Source organism: Mustelus asterias, chromosome 11, assembly GCF_964213995.1.
Source record: "Mustelus asterias chromosome 11, sMusAst1.hap1.1, whole genome shotgun sequence".
Taxonomy (NCBI): domain Eukaryota; kingdom Metazoa; phylum Chordata; class Chondrichthyes; order Carcharhiniformes; family Triakidae; genus Mustelus; species Mustelus asterias.
In genome coordinates this window covers 50,688,129-50,703,748 of record NC_135811.1, presented here as the reverse complement: position 1 = coordinate 50,703,748, position 15,620 = coordinate 50,688,129, and the positions used below count along the sequence as shown (strand labels likewise).

The 15,620-nt window shown below is 44.8% G+C and overlaps 1 protein-coding gene across 3 annotated transcripts in view; it reads right to left on the bottom strand.

Moving 5' to 3' along the window:
* Positions 1–15,620, bottom strand: part of LOC144500532 (phosphatidylcholine:ceramide cholinephosphotransferase 1-like) — a 189,251-nt gene that overhangs the window by 162,963 nt on the left and 10,668 nt on the right. Inside the window, exon 1 of one of the 3 annotated variants that reach the window (XM_078223593.1) lies at positions 12,797–12,807. The exons of the other annotated variants lie outside the window; for them this stretch is intronic. The gene's annotated coding sequence lies outside the window, so the exon portion shown is untranslated. Of the gene's footprint in view, positions 1–12,796; positions 12,808–15,620 lie in introns of those variants that run through there. 3 annotated transcript variants of the gene reach the window in all.

Below are 15,620 nucleotides of genomic sequence, written 5' to 3'. Positions count from 1 at the left end.
ACCTCCTGCCTTTCCTCAACAGCCTGGAAGGGATTGTTCAAGGGGGGCATCTTTGAACCCTGTGGCTGAATGTTGATATTTTCTCCTGGGGATTTTATTAATGCAATCTGGAGATCCTGGTTTTCAATGCATGAATAGCTGCCTGGGTGCTGTTTAAATATGGCACTGAGATGTTGGAGTCTATGAGGTGATGGCAGGGAGCGCAGCTTCTTGCCCGCCCCTCATGGATGCATCATCAATGAGCTGAACAGCACAAACTCTCACGTGATCAGCCACCCTGCACTTCACTGGTAGTCACTCCAGCTTTCACTTCTGCCTCCGGACTCCAGAACGGAAAATTCTGCCCCATGTGTGTAGATAATCCTATAAGTTCTGAGATGTTTTAAAGTATTGTAACTGTTGTAAATTTGGAGCTAGCATCGTCTCTGTAACTTAGCAATTACATGACATAGGCATTTCTAGAATCAATCATTTCCAGTTTGTAATTTAGGAGGTATTGTTATTCATTCTAGTTGATATTACAACTGGACAGGAAGATCCAAGAATGAAACCCTGGCTCAAAAGACCATAACTATTACATCTTTATTATTAAACACGGAGGAACAGAGTCACTAATTAGTTTTAACAAGAAAAAAACATTTATTAAACATGAAAAAAATGGATTATAGTACAATACACCTTTACTCTCCCCTTATCTTAACAAATACACACAGGTTTTAGGGTTAACTTGGAATATGAAGTATCTGGGTGGCATGGTTGCACAGTGGTTAGCACTGCTGCCTCACAGCGCCAGGGACCCAGGGTTCAATTCCAGCCTTGGGTGACTGTCTGTGTGGCATTTGTACGTTCTCCCCGTGTCTGCCTGGGTTTCCTCCGGGTGCTCCGGTTTCCTCCCACAGTCCAAAGTTGTGCGGATTAGGTTGATTGGCCGTGCTAAATTGACCCTTGGGGCGGGATTTTATTGGCATGTCCGCCCGAGGTTTGTATGATCCTGCCCAAGGCCAACAGAGAATTCCGTTCTCCGAGCCTCACCCACCCCCAGAATCGGGGCTGGCCCTTAGCAGTTTCCATTCCAAAATACAGACAGGTTCATTCCTTCCATTAATACCTCTGACTAATACTCATAAAACTTCCTTCATATTGTATCATCAGGTACCATCAGTGATTGATCTGGTCCTGTATCTCTTAAAATTTTAATCTTTTTACTTAATTTGTTGGACAAGTGAAGGAAAACTCCCTTTGAAACTAACCATCCAGAACTTCCAATAGTCTGACTTCCTTAAACTGTACTCAAATAATTCTCTGAACTACCTTGAGACCTATCCCCCTTTCTGATTCATTCTGAAAGAGCTTGTTTCACCTGTACCACTGCTGCAGTTTTAACAGCCATTTCCTTATCAGGTGCTTCCTTTGCTATTACTACAACTGGTTTTTCATTTAATTTCCAACAATCTGCCCTAATGTGTCCCACTTTGTTACAATGGAAATGTCAACTTCCACCCTCAGCACCTTCCTTTTTGATCTGAGATGAAATGTCACAGAACATAGAACATAGAACAGTACTGCACAGTACAGGCCCTTCAGCCCACGATGTTGTGCCGAGCTTTGTCCGAAACCAAGATCAAGCTATCCCCACTCCCTATCATTCTAGTGTGCTCCATGTGCCTCTCCAATAACCGCTTAAATGTTCCTAAAGTGTCCGACTCCACTATCACAGCAGGTAGTCCATTCCACACCCCAACCACTCTCTGAGTAAAGAACCTACCTCGGACATCCCTCCTATATCTCCCACCATGAACCTTATAGTTATGCCCCCCTTGTAACAGCTACATCCACCCGAGGAAATAGTCTCTGAACGTTCACTCTATCTATCCCCCTCATCATCTTATAAACCTCTATTAAGTCGCCTCTCATCCTTCTCCACTCTAAAGAGAAAAGCCCTAGCTCCCTCAACCTTTCCTCATAAGACCTACCCTCCAAACCAGGCAGCATCCTGGTAAATTTCCTCTGCACTTTCTCCAATGCTTCCACATCCTTCTTACAGTGAGGTGACCAGAACTGCACACAATATTCCAAATGTGGTCTCACCAAGGTCCTGTACAGTTGCAGCATAACCCCACGGCTCTTAAACTCAAACCCCCTGTTAATAAATGCTAACACGCTATAGGCCTTCTTCACGGCTCTATCCACTTGAGTGGCAACCTTCAGAGATCTGTGGATATGAACCCCAAGATCTCTCTGTTCCTCCACATTCCTCAGAACCCTGCTGTTGACCCTGTAATCCGCATTCAAATTTGTCCTATCAAAATGAATCACCTCACACTTATCAGGGTTAAACTCCATCTGCCATTTTTCGGCCCAGCTCTGCATCCTATCAATGTGTCTTTGCAGCCTACAACAGCCCTCCACCTCATCCACTACTCCACCAATCTTGGTGTCATCAGCAAATTTACTGACCCACCCTTCAGCCCCCTCCTCCAAGTCATTGATAAAAATCACAAATAGCAGAGGACCCAGCACTGATCCCTGTGGTACACCGCTGGTAACTGGTCTCCAGTCTGGAAATTTTCCATCCACCACCACCCTCTGTCTTCTATGAGATATGATGTGGAGATGCCGGCGTTGGACTGGGGTGAACACAGTAAGAAGTCTCACAGCACCAGGTTAAAGTCCAACAGGTTTATTTGGTAGCAAAGTGGGTATTTTGCTACCAAATAAACCTGTTGGACTTTAACCTGGTGTTGTGAGACTTCTTTCTATGAGATAGCCAGTTACTTATCCAATTGGCCAAATTTCCCTCTATCCCACACCTCCTTACTTTCTTCATGAGCCGACCATGGGGAACCTTATCAAACACCTTAGTAAATCCATGTATACGACATCAACTGCTCTACCTTCATCTACACACTTAGTTACCTCCTCAAAGAATTCAATCAAATTTGTGAGGCAAGACTTACCCTTCACGAATCCATGTTGACTATCCCGGATTAAGCTGCATCTTTCCAAATGGTCATAAATCCTATCCCTCAGGACCTTTTCCATTAACTTACCGACCACCGAAGTAAGACTAACCAGCCTATAATTACCAGGGTCATTCCTATTTCCTTTCTTGAACAGAGGAACAACATTCGCCACCCTCCAGTCCTCTGGCACTATCCCCGTGGACAGTGAGGACCCAAAGATCAAAGCCAAAGGCTCTGCAATCTCATACCTTGCCTCCCAAAGAATCCTAGGATATATCCCATCTGGCCCAGGGGACTTATCGACCCTCAGGTTTTTCAAAATTGCTAATACATCTTCCCTCAGAACATCTACCTCCTCCAGCCTATCAGTCTGTATCACACTCTCATCCTGACCATTCCCAACTGTTCCATCTGTTTCTTGGCTATTTGTTTTCTTTTCTCCTTCCCACTTTCTATTCTTCTCATGTTTAAAAGGATGAGTGAAAAAACGTGAAGTTCTATGGACCAGTTCATAATCATCAGCAAACACTGCTGCCTTTCTAGCAGCTTTAACTTTTTGTTCCTCAACATGTCTCAATAACCAAAGGAAGTGAATCCTTAAATTCTTCTGAAAGAATCACCTCTCTAAAGGCTTCATATGTTTTCTCTACCTTTAACGCCTGTATCCAACAGTCAAAATCATTTTGCTTCAAGCTCTCAAATTCAATGTGAGTTTGGCCTGGCTGTTTTCTTGCATTTCAAAATTTCTGCCTGTACGCCTCAGGAACCAACACATATGTACTAAGGATAATTTTCTTTCCGACATCATAATCTACAGGTACCTCTTCCAATAATGATGCATATACCTCACTAGCTCTACCTAACAGTCTATTTTGTAAAATAAAGTCCAAATTTCTTTTGGCCATTTCATCTGATTAACCAACTTTTCAAAAGAAATAAGGAATGCTTCCACATCCTTTTCCTTAAATTTTGGAAGCGCTTATATAAATTAAAACATTTCCCCACTAAGTTCATGTCTAGAACTAGTTCCTTCCTCAGCCTGCTCTCGTGTCTCTTTTTTCACTTCCCACATTTTAAGCTGAAATGCTCTGCAGGCCATTCTCCCAAAATAATTCTAAGTGCTGAATTTGGGGAGAAACTGGTGTAAATCACGATTATTTTTACAGTGGGAGTTCAGACTCGAATCTCCCACACTCTGTGCATTGCAGAGGTCACAATCATGAATATCATTAAAAGCTCAGGGGGCGGGGCCTATTCACGCCACAGTCTGACAGTTCCGGGACTCTGCGCATGCGCAATGGTCCCAACTGTCAGCCTACTGGTCAGCTCCATCGCTGGCCAGCCCGGGACCCCTGCAGTGCTGCTCCTCCACCCCTCCTACAGCCTGATTGCGGCCCCATAAGCATTACCGGGCCAGACCCGACCCCCCATCCGTCCAGATCTCCAGCCACCCTCCAGCAGTGACGATCCCCCTGAGCCCCCCAGCAGACCCCCATGGCAGACCTCCCCCCATGGGAGGCAGACCCCTGGCAGACGACCTCCCCAGCCTGCCCCGATTGCTGGCTTCCCTCCTGCCCTGACTGATCTCCATGCAGAGTGGCTGCGGAACCCCCAACCCCACCGATCGCCCCTAGGCTCTGCCTCCAAATGGCCCCACCCCAGAAGGCCCTGCCCATAGGCCTCACCCTCAGTCTTGCCCCCTTGGCACTGCCCTATGCCTGATGGGCAGTGCCAAGGTGCCCCCTGGGCATGGGGCAGTTTGCCCCTTGGACAGTACCAGGGGGCACAAGCTGGCCCATGCCCAGGGGGCACCAATCTCTCATCGCCCAAACCCCTGATTTCCCCCCTTCACTCCAGCGTGGTCTCCCGCTAGTTCCCCAAAAGTGGGGAGCTACTCTACACCCCGCAGTGACATTGTACTGGTGGGGTGGGAGATGCTATCAGGCCTGGAGAATTCAGTCCCGGACCCGATAACCATATTTAAATTACATTAAAATAAGATTAAAATAACTTACCTGCTGTTCCCGCTGGTTTCCAGTGTGGTCCCGACTGTGCTGGATATCCGTCGCTGGGAGATGCGTGCGCGGTGGAATGCATGCGCGAATCCCGCGAATCGACGCATACGTGATTCCCCCTGCTCAACCTGCCAAAAAATTAGTGCGTCGGGATGGGAGAATTGCCCCCTCTATCTTTCTCCTTTTCCCTTTCTGCCATTGCTAACTTTTCCATTTCCAATTCCCTTTGAAACGCTCTTCCTCTTTCCTGCATTTCAGATTTCTGCAGTTCTATTTCTTTCTCTTTTTCTTTTTACTTCATTCCTAATTGTTTAATCTGTCATTGAATTTCAGTTAATTCAATTTCGTCACTATTTGAAATTTTTGGTCTATCTGACAACACTCGCAATTTTAAATGTTTCACTAAACTTTCAATAATGTCAGCTTTCCTTACCCTTGCAGGTTACTCCAACTCCAAGTTATCAGCCAATTCAGTTAACTGATTCTTGGTTACTTCCTGTAAACCAGTTAGAGTTACATTTTCTACCTTTAAGAAAGTCTTAGCAATTTCCAATGTCATTTTGGATTCTAACCTGTATAATATACCTCCCACTGACTCCAATTCCTTTGTCCAGTATCTCAATACCTCATTTAGCATATTTTAAGGATTCGCAGATCCCACCATTTAAAAATAAATCTGAAATCGAGTTTTAATATTCAGCATCCTGTAACTCTCTTTCCACGTTCCAAAATTTCCCAAACAAATTATTACTAATCAGCATCAAATAACCCTTTCACCATGTTTTGAGATGCAGGATGAGCTGTCATTTTTGTTACAATCCCAGTTGATGTTATAACGGGACAGGAAGATGCCAGAATGGAACCCTGGCTCAAAACACCATGATGTTTCCTTTTTTAATCAAACGTGTAGGGACAAAGTGGGTCACAGGACCACTAATTAGCTTTAACAACAGGAAAAGAAAACATTTATTAAACATACAAAAAATGGATTTTAATACAATACTCCTTTACTCCGCCCTTAGCTTAACAAATATACACAGATTTTAAAACCACATGGATTATGAAGTATATATTAATCTACACTGGTCTGATTGGCACACAAGGTCCCTTTTACGCACACAAGATGACTGTGGTCAAGTACACACTGCACTCTGAACCCAAGTTAGTGTCTGTGGTGTTCCCCTCAGAGTTCCCCCAAATGATTGTTGAATGAGTGCTTCCAAACGCAACTCCCAAAATTTTCTCCCATAGTTATGCATTTCCTTAGCAGTTTGTAATCTGAAATCCAGTCCAGGTTTTACAAAAGAAAAGTAAAGGAGAACATGCCCCTGTCTACATCAACGGGGACGAAGTAGAAAGGGTCGAGAGCTTCAAATTTTGAGGTGTCCAGATCACCAACAACCTGTCCTGGTCCCCCCATGCCGACACTATCGTTAAGAAAGCCCACCAACCCCTCTACTTTCTCAGAAGACTAAGGAAATTTGGCATGTCATCTACGACTCTCACCAACTTTTACAGATGTACCATAAAAAACATTCTTTCTGGTTGTATCGCAGCTTGGTATGGCTCCTGCTCTGCCCAAAACTGCAAGGAATTACAAAAGGTCATGAATGCAACCCAATCCATCACGCAAACCAGCTTCCCATCCATTGACTCTGTCTACATTTCCCACTGCCCCGGCAAAGCAGCCAGCATAATTAAGGACCCCACGCACCCCGGACATTCTCTCTTCCACCTTCTTCCGTCGGGAAAAAGATACAAAAGTCTGCGGTCATGTACCAACCGACTCAAGAACAGCTTCTTCCCTGCTGCTGTCAGACTTTTGAATGGACTTATCTTGCATTAAGTTGATCTTTCTCTACACCCTAGCTATGACTGTAACACTACATTCTGCACTCTCCCATTTCCTTCTCTATGAACGGTATGCTTTGTCTGTATAGCACATAAGAAACAATACTTTTCACTGTATGTTAATACATGTGACAATAATAAATCAAATCATATCAAATCAAATGACTCTTTTAAACAAAGCTTCCATTCCACTTTTAACAGTGGATCCAGTTCAGGATTTTACACCAACTCTTTGAGGAATTCTTTGTCTTGACTGACTTGCACAGTTACACAAACTCTGATATCCAGCCTATACTTTCTTCCCAGTTACTTTAAAACTTGTTTCACAGATGGAAGTAAGACATTCCAAACTTTAGAAACCTTTCTCTAGCTTCTTACCAATCGATATTTTCTCAGCTTTGTCTGTTGGTTTCTAGAACCATCCCCCAGTTCTTCTGGAGCTTGCTTTTTTGCACATTAGTCCATTGTACACCTTTTCCTGCTTCAAGCAGAGCGGAGAGCTGCTCACTCCTCAGTGATCTGTCTCCAGTAGCTCTAGATTCTAGTTGAACTATGAACAAAAAAAAACTCTCCTGTCTGGGAAGTTGGCCTCCTGTTGCTAAGCAATGACCCTACAACTATATCTATTCTTCAGGCCGTGGCCCTCTGTAAACATAATAGAAACACAGTTGGAAATTGACCAACCTCACATACATAAACATCTTTGTCCAACATGAATCTATGATGTGGAGATGCCGGCGTTGGACTGGGGTAAACACAGTAAGAAGTCTAACAACACCAGGTTAAAGTCCAACAGGTTTATTTGGTAGCAAAAAATAAACCTGTTGGACTTTAACCTGGTGTTGTTAGACTTCTTACAGCATGAATCTAACCATGGGTCTCTTCCAGGCACAGTACCATTAAATTAAACCCACTTAAAACTATACCTTATTTCTACTGTTTAACCCTACCAATATACATATTAGTAGGAAAACAACTTTTGTTTTCCTAATAATATATTCTCAACGGTCTGGTATAGAAATATAAATATGAAAATAAGATCCAGGTCTTAACATATTCGTTTGTCACTTGTCCAGTCTGCTCGTAAGCATCGATCACACTGAGTTTAAATTGAGGCCTTTGAAATGTCAGCCTCGTTCATCCAATGGAGTGAGGCTACAGCTTACAATTTTTTAATGGAGGTCTTTTGGAGCAGTGGGTGACGTACATGCCTTTGAGCCAGAAGCTCTGGGTTTGAGTCCCACCCCAGGACTTGATGGCCAAAGAAGGTGTGTTCATAACATGGTCAAACAGATTGAATGTCACGCTGGAAATCCTTCCAAACTTGCCAATGCCTGGCATTAAGAGTGGGAGAGACTCTTGGTCAACCACGCTTGTTGTGCAATGGTGCCCCTCAAGCTATAAACCTCTGGCGACTGACTAACAACCTGTTCCAGTGATTACTAGCTATGGAAACGAATTAAGGTCTGCCTTAGTGCACCAGTAGATGTGGGAAGAGAATTGGAATGGAATTACAATCTTTTGGCTTTGAAATGATTGTGACAGACAATTCCGTTATTTCATGCTGTAAAGGTTCTGTATTGTCTGGATTATTTCATCCAATCTATGAATTTTATAACCAGGCCAATTAATTGTATAGCTATATTCCACGACTGTTCGATGAAAAGTGTTGTTTTTCTGAGGGCTTGAAGGATAGACACTATGTAACATGTTGGCTACAGGCAATTGAGTTTTTAAAGTTGATAGCCTGGCTGACTTCCTGAATGGTGTGAGTGTGTTACCTGCAGTCGATCACTTGGTCACAGGTTCTTGAAACTGAATGCATGTAAGTGGCTCATTTGAGGAAGCAGACAAAAATAGTAATTTGTCATTGCTGACTCGTTGAAGGAAGCCTGGAAAGAAAAGCAGTTGTCTGAAGATTTGACATCTGTGAGATAAAATGTTTCATTTCAGCCCTGAACAAGTAAGCCTCTGTCCTTACAAAAACAGGGCTGCAATACATATCCCCACCTAAGGAGATGATAGGGCCAGATAATTAATATTAAAATCAAAGCTTCTTCAGACAAATTGGCTTCCATTTCAAAGGAAGGGAGGGGTATGTCTGGTTAACCACATTTCCATATCTTGGCAATAGAGAGAACTTGTGAGCGCATGTACAAAATCTCAAAGAACCCCTTCTGAAAAGGGTCTCTGAGCTTCTTGAGAAATTTGCTGCACTCAAGTTCAGAAGTAGGCTGTGCGCATCTTTACTACTGCTCTGATCCAGTTCTCTTTGCTTCCTTGTGATTTTGTTTCCCATAATAAATGTGACAGGTAAGTTAGCCTGAACACTAAGGTCTGACAGTATTGTATTTAACTGCCTATCAAAGTGGACAGAAGCGGGAGAGAAACCTATGGAATTCCACTGGGAGATAATATTAATCCTGTCCTGTGACTCTCTGTGATGCATGGCCCACTCAAATTCTGCATCAGATTATAATACTTGGGTCGGGAGAGGCATGGGTCTGCTTATGGATGCTATCTTTTGACAGGAGCAGGAATAAAGAGAGTTTGGAGACAGTTTGAGTCATAACAACAGCATATGAGACATCAAGACTTAGTGGTTAAATGGCAAAACAGGCATCTAATTTAACGCTGACCCAATTATATCCTGGATCAAGTTGGATTATAAGAAGCATGGGTTTGCTTGCGGAATCGATCTTTTGATCTGAGCAAAAATCAGCACCACTGCCCATATTGAGCTGGAATCACAAGTTCAGTTGTGATTCTGTGCTCATGTTGAACTGAGCTGAAGCAGTAATTGGGGGAATTACAATTATCCTCAGTATCTCTGAACCAAAGATTGAAAACAATTATCCATGGGCAGTATTGTGGCACAGTGGTTAGCACTGCTGCCTCACGGCGCCATGAACCTGCGTCCAATTCCGGCCTCGGGTCACTGTCTGTGTGGAGTTTGTACATTCTCCCCATGTCTGCGTGGGTTTCCTTCGGGTGCTCCGGTTTCCTCCCACAGTCCAAAGATATGTGGGTCAGGTTGATTGGCCATGCTAAATTGAACCTTAATGTCAGGGGGATTAGCAGGATAAATGGGGTTATGGGAATAGGTCCTAGCTGGGATTGTTGTCGATGCAGGCTTGATGGGCCGATTGGCCTCCTCCTGCACTGTGGGGATTCTATGATTCTACGGTCGATTGTGTTATCCAGTAACTCCTGCTGAAAGTATAGAGTTATATGTATCAGGTTGCATGGCAATGGGAGAATGGCCTTCTTAAACACATCAAGGCTCATGCAGAAAGAATTAACAGGTGGAATTTTCCATTTCGGAGACTAGGTCTGGTGGTGGGCAGGAGAGTCAACGCAATTCCCAGTGGCGGGGTAGGTGCACAGATGTGATCAATTCATTCATTATGCCTCAGCAAAGAGCTTGGGGAATCTCATGACAGGGAAGACAAGAAGTTTCCCATTCAGCCATTACATCATGAGGCCAAAGGTCCACCGCCATAATTAATGAGCACCCAGACAGACATTCAGTCATTGCAGGCCAGGGGTTTCGCATTGTAAACCATGCAGCAGACAGTGTAGAACTTCAAAAGGATATAGACAAGTTGACGGAATGGGCCAATAGGTGGCCGATAAAGTTCAATGTGGAGAAGTGTGAAGTGATGTACTTTGGTAGGAAGAACATGGACGGACAATATAAAATGACGGGTAAAATTCTTAAGGGCGTGCAGGAACAAAAGGGAGTGAGTGTCTATGTGCATAGATCACTGAAGGTAACAGCTTGGAGAGAGCAGTTGGAAAAGTATACAGTATCCTGTGCTTTATTAATAGATGTGATGTGGAGATGCCGGCGTTGGACTGGGGTAAGCACAGTAAGAAGTCTCACAACACCAGGTTAAAGTCCAACAGGTTTATTTGGTAGCAAATACCATAAGCTTTCGGAGCACAGCTCCTTCGTCAGATGGAGTGGATATCCACTCCATCTGACGAAGGAGCTGTGCTCCGAAAGCTTATGGTATTTGCTACCAAATAAACCTGTTGGACTTTAACCTGGTGTTGTGAGACTTCTTACTTTATTAATAGACACATAGAGTATAAGAGCAAGGAGGTTATGCTGAGCTTATACAAGACACTAGTTAGACCTCAGCTGGAACATTGTGTACAGTTCTGAGTGCTACACTATAGGAAGGATGTGAATGCATTGGAAAGAGTGCAGAAGAGGTTTACAAGAATAGTTTCAGGAATGAGAAACCTCATTTATGAGGATAGATTGGATAGGTTGGAACTATTCTCCTTGAAGAGAAGAAAGCTGAGAGGAGATTTGATAAAGATATCCAAAATCAAGAGGGGGCTAGACAGAGTTGATAGGGAGAAACTGTTCTTGCTTGTAAATAAATTGAGAACAAGAATGCACAAGAGTTAAAATGATTTGCAAAATAAGCAAATGTGATGTGAGAAAACACTTTTTCACACAGCGAGTGGTTTGGGTCTGGAATGTTCTGCCTGGGAGTGTGGTGGAGGCAGGTTCAATCAAAGCATTCAAGAGGACATTAGATGATTATTTGAATAGAAACAACGTGCAGGGGTATGGGGGAAAGACAGAAGAATGGCACTAAGTCATTGTGTTCATTTAGAGAGCTCGTGCAGACACGATGGGTCAAATGGCCTTCTTCTGCACCATAACGATTCTGTGATTCTGCAATTACTCCTCCAGAGTCCTTACGCCTGCAGCTTGCAATGGAGAAGCTGGCAGATGTGAGCAACCGCATCCTGGGACATAAGAGGGTGCCTCATGTATTGCCTTTCACTCAATTCTAGATAAGAGCACCGCTGGCAATACACCCATGTTAGCCAGGGCTCGCTGTTGCACTAGTACATGTTTGCCAGCCTCTTGAAATTATAGAGGCCCCATTGCCTCTCCCTGCTCAGGCTATTGCTTCCACTGGTGCTGTGCCAATCAGCAAGAGGCCCTCCTTCTGCTCATCTGGATGAGAACCAATACCAAGGCAGGGTTACCTGCAGCCTGCACCATCGACACCTCAGTGGACATGTGAGTGAGTTGAAGTGATCCATTCAGTGAGTATGTCCTTTGAAGATTTCTCTCCATCTGAAAGCCAGCAAATCCGGTGCTAATTTTTTTGCCTGGCTTCCATCCAGACATGGCATCTCCCCCCCAAACCCTCCAGGTAAAGGCCATCCTTGAGGACCAGAGATAGATGTTCCTCCAATTCATACATGACTGCACACGGAGACATTGCTCTTTGACAAATGTGCTGAGAGCCATGTGCAAGAAGCCTCATATGGACACTTATATTGGTTTCCATTACCCCTGAAATTCTATAGACAGACCATTGCCTTGGCAGCATAGAAAGACTAACAGCATGATCCCTTGTCAGCCATGACCATTCACTGGGGAAGATGGAGGCTTGGCGTCATGAGTTGGCTGCCCTCCACCAGCCTGGTCCCTTGCAGGCATTTCATCTCCCTCACTCCCTTCATCCCTGCCTCTAAATATAACCCATTGCAAATGACACAGAATAAACAGCAGCTCCATAGCTTGCTGGGATCTCCATCTTATGAGACCCATAGGTTTGGAACAAACTGCTGCAATACTAACGTCACCATAGAGAGAACACAAATGAACATCTTTTACAGCCTGTTGCCTCATAATTGTTTGAGTGTACCTATAGTCATCACTTGTTCTGACCTTGAACTCCACCCACAAGGAAAGACCCTCCTCCCATTTCGAAGAACCTCACTGACTGACAAAATGCACCGTCAAGTCCAGTTTGGAAAAATGGTGTGCATCATCTTTCAATCTCACTCCATCACTTTCTACCCTTTCCCTGGCACCCAACAACTCCACCCATCACCCTTGACCCACCCAATGTCACCATTCCTCTCCCCTCTGTCCCCTGGTTACCCTAGACCCTATCACAATCCTCTTCCACATGCCTTCCTCCCCACTACAGAGCCGACACCCATTACCGTCCCTGTGCTTACCCTGAACCTGCCGCTTCCTGGTATCCAAGCTGCCTGTCCTGTCCCCTTCCATAACCCACCCGTGAAACCTTCACCCACCTGACTCTCACCCTGGGCCTGCATCTGACTCCCCCACCTCTGACTGTGACTGTTTCCCAATACCTGGAGTACCCTGAGTTCTCCCCTCTGGACCCCACCATCAGAACCGCCAACCTGCTCTCTAAGACACTCTCCTCCATCTTTCCCCGAACATTCTCGTGCACTCCCCCTACATTCACTTCCCAGGACATTCCCCCCGCCTTTCCCCAAACGTGCCTCCCCTGTCCGGCCTGCACTCCACCCTTCCACATTACATACCCACGACCCCCCCTCTTCAAACCTTCACCTGCCTCCCTTGTCCGGCCTTTCTTAAAAACTATGAATGAAGTTATGTAATGTCCCAAAGAAGGAGAGAGAAACAGTTATGGACCTCAATGTCATGGAAGAGGTGACACTCGCCAAGACCTCACCACTTAAATGCAGTCGTAAACCTAAACGTTCCCTGGTGTGGAACTTAATCCGGAAAAGGAAATTCAAATGGATTCCTGATATTTTCCGCCAGGAATCTGTACCCACCTTCGAACCACCTTGAAAGTCAAGAGGACGAAATTCCAAGTGTTTAGCCCATCGTGGTGAAACTTAATTTTTGGCTCCCAACAATTTAAGCACCCTCGCCCACCATGAACTCCGCTGCTGACATTGTGGAAAATTCCACCCAAAACCATTTCAGCCAAGGTACCAGGGAGCTACTTGTGTTTATGGAGCCCCACCAGGGAAGAACATGAAAGGAAGGAATCGTGGGAAAATCAATGAATCAAAAGAAGTGACAAAAGAACTTATATTGTTTTAATGTCACAGCTTTGGAAACATTCACACATAGGTTATAACAATCAGTATTTTGTCTTTTTGCTGACTGAGCAAAAATCAGGCTACTAGACTATATATCTTGAATATTTTCTTCACATCAGATGTAGTGTTGATTTGAGAAGTTACAAGGGGATACGACAATGCAGCAATAAGAACAAGTTTTGATTCAGTTGTAATATGAATGCATTGATGATCAGTTTATTTAAGTCTATCGAAGCAAGTGTTCACTTCAGTAGAAGGTCACTGGCTGGAAACATGCACGCCATCTTCCTTCCATAACACCATAGAACTATAGAATCCCTACACTGCAGAAGGAGGCCATTTGGCCCATCGAGCCTGCACCGACAACGATCCTACCCAGACTCTATCTCCATATTTACCCTGCTAAATGACAGGTGAGGTCATTGTAACGACTTTAATCAGGCAACTGAGGTTGGCCTGTTAGAATATAAACTCCCTGATTAAGAGCCAAATTGATGTGCCAATCAGGGAACCTCTTGCTTTGTCTCAGGACACCTGAGACCAAGTCTGGGCACGGGAGGTCCAGGCGAGTTCATGGGATCCCGGGGCAGGGAGGGTAGAGAAGGCCTGGGAGGCCAGGAAGGCCTGGGCCTGAAGGGGGTGATCAGATTCTCGGAAAAGAGGCTGGTGGGGGAGAGAGGGCTGGAATTCACCGGACCTTAAGATTGGGGAGGTGGGGTTGGGGTTGGGCAGGGGACGGTGGTGGGGGATGGGGGTGCAGTGGGGAGTGGAACTAGATTTTAGAAAGGGACTTCTGATGGAGACACATCCCTCCCCTTTCCACCCAAGATGTGACTCTGTTGGTTTTAGGCCATTCCCCCATGCAAGTACAGCCTCTCGCCAGTCTAAAGATTAGTGGGCAACAGCCTTTAAGTGGCCAGAGAGAATGCCATCCCTTCTATTTCACCCCCCCACCCCCATCCTCCCCGCTTCAAAGCCTGCCAGTAGGGGAGTGTAAGATTCTGGTCATGCTGTGGATTACAGACATAACTAGATTAAAGGTAACGCCTCAGGTTCATGCTTCAATGAATCATCAATACCAGCATTTTATTGAAGACTCAGGGGACCTGCTATCTGCTTGGACTGTATGGATTCCATTGTTCCCAGTCAGCTTAAACACACACCCAGTTGGATTTTAACCCTGGGTGGCCTGCAAACACACAGCTGAAGCAGTTCAAATCTACACAGTGACGTTAATGCCTGAATCTCATCGTTTCCACTTTTCACTGGCACGCCAGGACAGGCGTCTGTAAGCCATCTATCTGTATGGAAGAAGCACCATGCATGGCAGTAACCTGCGACCTGTAAGTAGTTAAAGATCACCAATAAATGGTTCATGGTCAAACATACAAATCTCAATGTAAAGTACATCACTGCACATTGTATTAGAACAGGCAGGACTGCGGCAGCTAAGTTTGCCATGGCCGTTAACATTCCTGAAACAGCCTCCTTCCAGGTGATGTATCCCAGTTGGCTGTACACTGCTACGTCCAGAATCTCACAGAGACTCTCGACACCGGGGAATGTATATGCAGCATCTTTCCAATTGACGGATTGCAGCAAGTTCCCACAAACATTTTTAAAAATTATTTCGTGAGATGTCATTTGTTGCTGATCCATAATTGCCTTTAAAAAGGAGGTGCTGAGCTGCCTTCTAGATATTCTGGAATAATAATCAGTGCATTTTCTTTTAGTGATGTTTATTGATGAATTGATATTAGTCAGGAGGCCGGAAAGAATGAATCTGCTCTTCTTTGAAACTGTGCCGCGGGCCACTTACAGCTCGCTGTGAGGGCAGATGAGACTCAGCTTAATGTTTGATGCAAAACATTGCATTGCTGACGGTGCAGCACTCCCTCAGCACCACACTGAAGTATCAGCT